The following is a 7,976-nucleotide window of genomic DNA, read 5'->3' on the forward strand; positions in this document are numbered from 1 at the left end:
TCTTGTCAATCAGAGAATTCAAGGATATACAAGACGCTAAGAAAGGGTTTGAGGGCAAGATACTAAATAAGCCTATAGACAACACATCCAGTTACTCTAAAGAAGGAACTTCTCTTTTTCCTTCAAGTAATTGTACATATGCACACTCTCCAGTGTGTGAACTCTGGAGCAGTGCCCAGTCCATATTGTGGAATGTGTTAATCACTGTGAGAGACATTATCTTAGCTATTCCATAATGTGCCTTGACTTAGAAGAAAGATGAAGGGCATAGCACTCTCCATAGAGAGAGAAAGTGAATTTTTAACTATCTCAACAAAGAATTGTGGGGGTGAATATAAAGGAAACTTAATGAAAAATTAACTAAAATAAAAGCAAACAAGCAAGCAAGCAGGCAGGGAGAGAAACTGAAATCTGAAGGACAGCAAAATATTCTGTCTTGAGCCAGAAGGCAGCTGAGAGAAACTAAGGAGCAGGAGGCATCCACTGCCCTTCAAGCTTTACATAAGGAAAGGAAGGGTAAATGCACACCATATAGATACTGAGAAGAAAAAGTCTTTAAACCAAACACAAGGCACAAGAGCATTCACCCACAGTGGAACATGCATATGGACAAACACTCAGAGGAAAATTTATTTTATTCTACCAAAGATCATAGCTATTTGGTGCTTCTCTGACACTTTAGTGCCATTCTGTATGATCTGACACCTGAGCAGAGCAGAGTGGTAATGTAGATTAACTGTATGCCAAGCAACAAGAAATTTAAATGAAGATTATATTTTGGATTTTTAGTTCCTTTCTACCTTAATTTGGAAAGTGTTTTAATATTTTTCTCTCAGAAGTAAATTACAAAATCACCATTTGCCAAGGCAAAAGCAGAAAGCTTCCCTTAGGGGAATGGTGTGATGAAAGAAGGATATTTTTTCTGTTAGAAACTGCAATGCTTTTGCTCTACAACTAATTTAAAGATGATGACAAAGCCGCACAATACAAATGATTTGGAGTTTTACACGACTGAAGTTCATTTGTTTCTAATTTATATTGTGTACTAGTAATCTTTTTCTGAAATCATAGGAGACTATAACAGAGCTCATATGTTCTAATTCATATCCCTCTGCCATTTGAGGAAGAGAAGGCCCACTTCAGTATTCAACAGAAAGACAATTATACACAATGAACAAAATAGGTGGTACAAGAATGTGCTGCCAAGAAATGACATATTCCAATGAATTCAAACCATCCCTTTCAATTTCTGGCATTCTGTGGTATGAAAATAAGTTATAAGGAAAATGAAAAGCAAAGCTTGCCACCTACTGCCCAATGGCATAATAGTAAGTGCTAGTATTGCCTTCTAAGTTTTGTTCTAGAAGCATTTCCTGGTTTTAAAACCTATTTATCCTCAGTATCGCTAGTAAATCTAATATAAAAACTTGAAGATTTAAAAAAGCTTTAATAACAGTCCCATATGTAAAACCATAGAGTAAATTATCTAAAAGAAATATTTCTCATCTAAAATTTCAATATATATGAGCTATATGTAATAAATTCCTGACAAGACTAAAATGCTGCTTATTATGGTATCCAGACTAGTGAGAAATTCCTTTTAAAAGGTGTCAACAGCATCATGTGTTTTAAAAAAATAGTACCTATCCTCAAACTGGATGGTAGAACATAATATATCAATTTTCTGTTTTGTGTGTACTTTATAATCCAAACAGTATTCCAATTTACATTAAATCTATCACAGTAGAGTTATTACTTTTTGTACGCTGATATCTGAGCACCGTTTACATGCTCTTAAGCAAAAGATTACAATGGTCCCTTGTAGTGGAACCCTGGCCAACCAGCCCTGCCTGGGTGCCACCCAGGTGCTACTTACTGTGTGGGTGTTCACTTTCTCCTGTTTCTATAAGTCGTCTGCCACGACTTTATGTTGCTGAAGACTATTAACAGGAGGTGGTGCCTGCTGCCTTTGGAGTTGCAGAGATAGTATGGGTTCCAATGGGTGTGCATCTTCTGTGGGGCTCTGTCTCCCCTACATCCCACCTTTCCTCTTGGGTGTTGCCAGTAATCGGGCCAGGCACCTAGTCCTGTCATGTGCCTGACATAGTTTATTCAGTACCCATGGTCACAATGGAGAAAATAACGATAAATATAACTTAGGCAATGTCAGCTCGCCAGTGCACTCCAGCTTCTGTTCCTGCAGTAAGGGGCTCATCAGGGCTTACTCTTCCCCCTGTATGAGTCCAGTCTGATTGGGCTGGTCCATCTGGAACTGGGCCCTTCAAATACTGGTGTGATGAACAGCCTGTGGTCCTTATGCATACCTGACTTCCATCGGGTTGATGACTGTCAGTGTTTCTCCTGTGGAGATAGTGGGTGGTCAGTCCCAATTCAGGGTCTGGCGTTCCGGTGGGGAGATGAGGTTTTAGCTAGTGCCAGTGCCAGCATTCCCCTTCCTCTGGGACTTGTATCCTTTTATCCTGGAAATTCCAAGCTGGCTTGGGCCAAACCAGATCCCTGCCTTGCCCCTGCTGCTGGAAGTTACAAGGCACAGCTGCTTGACATCCCCTGCACCTGAGGTTCTGGGGCTCTAGGTGGCATCATGCCCCTGCATTGCCTGCCTTCTTGGCTGGCCAGACTCCAGAGTCATGTGAGATCTGGACTCCAGGTCTCATTCTGCCCCAGGCAAAGGGCTAGTAGCGTGTCTACTCCCTGCCAGCTGCTCATCCTTCTCCAGGAATGGACTGGCATGCCAGCATCCCTCAGGCTCGCTGTTTCCCTGCCTGGCCAGCTACCAGCTTGCCACCCGCAAAGCACTCTGGCCATCCTCGCTCTGGTAGGTACTGGGCTCAGGTGGTTCCCTGCTAAATCCCTCCATTACTGCTCTGTTTTCATTTGCTCAGAATTTACTGAAAATCTTCCCTTTGGGATGAAGCTTTTATACTTAGACTAAGTGAGAGCACTTTTTTTCTGGTTTTCTTTTCTTTTTTTACAATTTGAGGAAAATGTCCTTCATAATTATTGTGCTACTGAATGAATTAGTTTGTAAAAGTATTTTCAGTCTCCTAGCGGGCCAGTAATTCAAGGATCTCTGTGAGACTAAATACCTCCAAATCCACATGTAAGCTCCTTATTCAATAGCAGGCCCCTTGAAAGATTTAAGGAAACACTAAATATAAATTAAGAAGTTATTTGTGTAACTTCTGAGCAAGTGAGGCAGGTGGGCATCTGTTCACATTTTAGTAGCCTAATGCAGCAGTTCTCAACTGGGGTGTAGTGGCAGGGGTAATGTGGCACAGGTGCTGCTGCCATGGCCACCATGGTCAGATGGAACTGCCCTCTGCCTGCCTCCTAAAGAGCCAGATCAGGAAGAAGTTGTGGCAGGAGTGGGCACTCCTGCCTGCATTAGTGTTATCTGATAAACCTAAAGCAGACAGGAGTGCCTGCTCCTGCTGCAGCTCTTTGCGATTCAGCCCAACAGATTCCTCCCAGAACCAGAAATGCATGGGACAAGTTTCTCAGAGGAGCACACAAGGTAAGACTTCTTATTCTTATGCCTTCTTATGAAGCAGTGCAACCATTTCATCAAGTCAGAACTATACTGAAAAGGCTGGAACGGCAAGTCTCAATAAGCTTTAAGAAGAGACTGTACACCATTGCCTTTACTATTTTCAACTGAAAAATAGGCCACTCTCTGAAAGACTAAGGGACAATGATCTTATTAGTGGCATTAAAATTTATGGAATTAACCAGGAATTGGATGGACAATGTCACAAGACAAGAAATTTTTTGGTAATATAAATTGTCAGACAAGCTTTTGGATACAAATCCTTTTTTCTCATATATTTCCTGGAAAATCATCACTGTAGCATCACTCCAAACATAGAAAACCCTATTCATCCTATTTGATTAAAACCCTAAGCAGTCCATTTCTATTATTTTGCCCTGTAACAGGGAACGCCAACCTTGTTAGCTGTGATAAAAAGGGGAGCAGGATTTCTGTAGCCTGCAGAGGCCAATGGCTACAACAGCCAGCTGCAGCAAGAAAACAGACCCTGAGGCTGGGGTCTGGTATGGACCCCAGGAGAGTGCAGGGCAGAAACAGCCCAAGCTCATTAGGTTAAAGAGAGGCAGCTGAGTGAAGCTGCAGCAGGCAGGGTGGGCTAATTTGCAGCCAGTGTGGCGACCCCTGATGTAACTGGAGAGCCAACGGATAGGAAGGGGTGGAGCACTGGAGGCACATAAAACCAGGGCCTGGGAACAGGAGCTGGCAGGGAGTCTGGCCCTGCAGGCTACAGGGAGAGGAGCTCTTGTGGAAGGTGGCTGGAGGAGATGGGCTCACTAGCATGCAAGCTGCCCCAGAGAGCCAAGCAAGAAAGCTAAGGGGGACTCATCACTTGTGGGGAAGTACTGATGGGGGGAGAGCGAGGACTTTTGTTATGCAGCCATTGTGCTTGTGCATATGTTTTGATTAGATTAACCAGAGGACTGGATGTGGCTAAAAGGGGCAGTACGGAGGCCACAGGGATGTCTGAGGGGCACCCAGCTTACAGCCCAGACAGCATCAGGGATTGCAAGGTCTGACACAGAGGATGCAAGCAGCCTCACCTAAGCCAGGGTCACCAGGGGGCTGGGCTACAGCCAAGCAAAACATGGCCAAGGAGCCTGCTGAGTGAAACCAGAGGGAAGAATGGAACTGAGAAGTCAGACCTGATCAAGTGGATCTATGCATAAGAGTTCGCAGCAAAACCAACCATGAGGGTGAAGCCTGTACAGACTGGTACTTGAATGACAGAATAACAACTGAAAAGCATAGGCGTGGCTACTGGAACAGAGGGGCTAGGGAGAGAAGTTACACACAAAGCAGTTTAAGTGATCAGAAACTGGCTTAAACCTGTAACAGAACAGAAATTCAGTGCACATAAACTTCTTTCAAAATGGCCAAAACTGGTTTAAGGTAAATCTGGCTGTATGTAGTATCAAACTTAACTGATTTGGGTCAAACCAGTTTATGAAACTTCTGTCCCAGACCCCTTCCTAAGTTAACTCACAGTCCCCCAGCATCCCAGGATGCTTTGCAGCCCTGGGCTGGGCTGTGCTGTCTGCTCCAGCTAAGCAGGGTTGGCCCCACCCCTCTCCTCCCTAGCTGGAACACTATCACTGCTCTGGCTGGCTGGGGTGAGGGTGAGAAACCTTGCTCCAGAGTGTGCCCTTGGCAGGAATGGGGGGTGCGGCCAGATGTTAGTAGCCTGAGAGGAATGGGGTGGTTTAATCCCCTCTCCCTCCCAGCCGGGGTCTGCCTGGCTCCCCCCGCCCCTCCCACTCAAGCAGCGAGAGCAGGGGCATGGCCAGAGCCTGGCCCCAGTCTGAGGTGAAGGGGGGCAGGGAGGAGAAAATCACAGAAAAGCAGGGCTGGCAGGGAGCTCACCGGCTGACCCAGCTCAGCCCCGCAGCCCATCTTCAGCCCCAGGCGATGCAGGCACCTTTCCCAGCCAGCAGCAGCTCAGGCTGGGGCCATGAGAGCTGTGTACCCAGATTGCTCCTGGCTCTGTGCCCAGGCCGAGCCAGGCTGTCATGGAGCCACTCTGGTAGGCAGGGCTCTACCCTCCTTCTCTGACCCCGCAGCAGGGCTGGGGGAAGGGTGGTGCGCCGTGTGGCACTGCCTCAGGGCTGGAGGATAGCAGTGCTGGGAGCGTGGGGTTGGAAACCAGCTACAGGAAGCCCTTGGTGGCTTTTTCACCTAGCAGCACAGAGCCCCCCTGGTGGGTTGTGGGTGCTGTGAGCAAACCCTCCATTCTTTAAATTGTGCTTCTGTGGGAGGGTCTGGCCAGGGCTCACAGGGGCTGGACTAGACACCAGAAGACCTCTGGAGGTCCCTGCCAGCCCCGCTTCTCTGTGATTCCCCCCACCCCAGCCCTCTGCCTCAGGCCCGGGGCTGGGATCTGACCATGGCCCTGCTCTCGTTGCTCGCCCCTTCAGTGCCAACCATAGCCCAGGGCCTGACCATGCTCCCACCCCCACCGGAAAAGCCTCGCAAGGGCTGTTTCTCCCTTCCCCCTCCAGCCACACGCCAGCTGGGGACTCTGCAGGCCAGAGTGGGAATTTAAACCCATCCCCAATCATACTCAGTGCCTGCAGGGCTTGACCATGCTGCCTTCCCCCACCTCAGCTCAGCTTCCTTCCAGCCTTCCGGCCACTGCCAAAGGGAATGGAGGGCTTGCTCTAGCACCCCCTGGCTTCTAGCCTGAGCCACTGCAAGCATGTGGCTGCATTTCTGGGATCAAAAATGAATGTCTATTCACTTGCTTCTCAGTTCAATTTACACAGGTTAGACTAACCTGCAAAGATTGAATCAATTCAGGCTTGGGCTTTTTGACCGTCTGTACTTAGCCAAGGAGGCCACAAATGGCCCGTAAGGGAATTGGTGTCCTATGGCACTAACAGGGCCAGGAAGGATATATTATAGTGTCAGAGGAACAAGGTGGAGCTGGACTGGGCTAACTTTGGGGCAGCCTCCCAAACCCTTATAAATAACATCAAAGCATGGCAGGTAAAGTAGTAAGGGAGGGCAACCTGGGGAGCTGAGTGGACATCAAGGGGCATCACAGCCACCCCTGGGCCTGTCATATGTCCATAGTGAGTGTCTTCCAAGAAATCTTTGCACGCAAGCCAAACATCAAAATAGAAAATCCTCCCTATTCTTTCATTTTAGTCTACCAGAAGAACTTCAGTTTCAAATCCTCCTTTTCAATGTTTTTTGTTTTCATAATTGAAGTGAGTCAGTATATATTTGTCACTATATGTATGTTTCCCTAATCTGGCAGACTACTAGATCTGTTCTCGCAGTTCTGTGACGAAGCAACCATCTAAAGATCACTCCCAACTCTAAATGAAATAGTCATTGTGATGCTGTGGCTGTTTTGATTGGTTCCTACCACTGTCCTTGCAGTGGTTGGCTTTGAATAATGTACTTCACTATCACTAACATTATCTAAGTGAGTAAAGGGACTCAGCTGAGCACTAAACTCTGCAGAAGTATCTTAGTATTTTAGTTATTTGGTAATACAGAGACTTTTCTGTAAAGCAACCATTCTGAATTCTTGGGAAAAATTTCTATCAAAGACAACAATGTTATGCGAGTTCAAATTTGTTATGTAAATGATATGTTAATTTCTCTTTACTAGAAATTAAAGTATGTTTTAACCCTGTAAAGAGCTATATTCATTCACTAAGCAGTATGCCACTACAAAGAAAGAACTGAATTTCCTAAGAATGAAAATTCTCTAATGCCTTTAGGAACCAATGCAGTATGCAAGGTATCTCCTTACCCATTTTTCATGTAGAAATGTCTTCTTACTTCCTAAAAGCAAAGTTACTAATACCTTTCTTTTAGAGCAAAACCTGCTTGTAGGTAACAGACCTTAGAGCATAGGGGGGAAGATTATAGAAATCTGTGATTATCAGAACAATATCTGTCCACTGTGGAAAAGAAGAGTGCCTGATGCCCTGAAATGTCTTCTTTTGCAGCTGATTGAGTGAGCCATGGAAAAATAGGTATTTTTAATTACAGCTGCAATGAAGAGAAACTCTAAGGGCACGTCCAGACAAAAGTGCACGTGCTTCTTGCAACGTCTCAAAGACCTTCGAGACGCTGCAAGAGGCATGTGTGGGAACAAAAAAAATGTTCCCCACACTGCAAATTTGCAGCATCAGGGCAAAATTAGACCTCTGGATATCCAGGGGGCAAAAAATACCCCCAGGGAAAAAATTGGGGCAGGGCACAGTCCAGGACCGTGCCCTGAGGTAACCGGAGGCTCAGGTCCTCCACAGAGACACTCTGATAGCCAGCCAGAGTGGCTGGCCCTTGCCCCGGTGCTGAAGCACACTGCCTGCCCATGCAGGGAAGGCAGTGTGCCAGCCACAGGGAGCTGGACCCGGGCTCCATGCCGTTAAGTAGCGGGGCGGGGCTGGGGGGG

The sequence above is a fragment of the Alligator sinensis genome, unplaced genomic scaffold (assembly GCF_000455745.1).
Source record: "Alligator sinensis unplaced genomic scaffold, ASM45574v1 scaffold1473_1, whole genome shotgun sequence".
Classification (NCBI taxonomy): domain Eukaryota; kingdom Metazoa; phylum Chordata; order Crocodylia; family Alligatoridae; genus Alligator; species Alligator sinensis.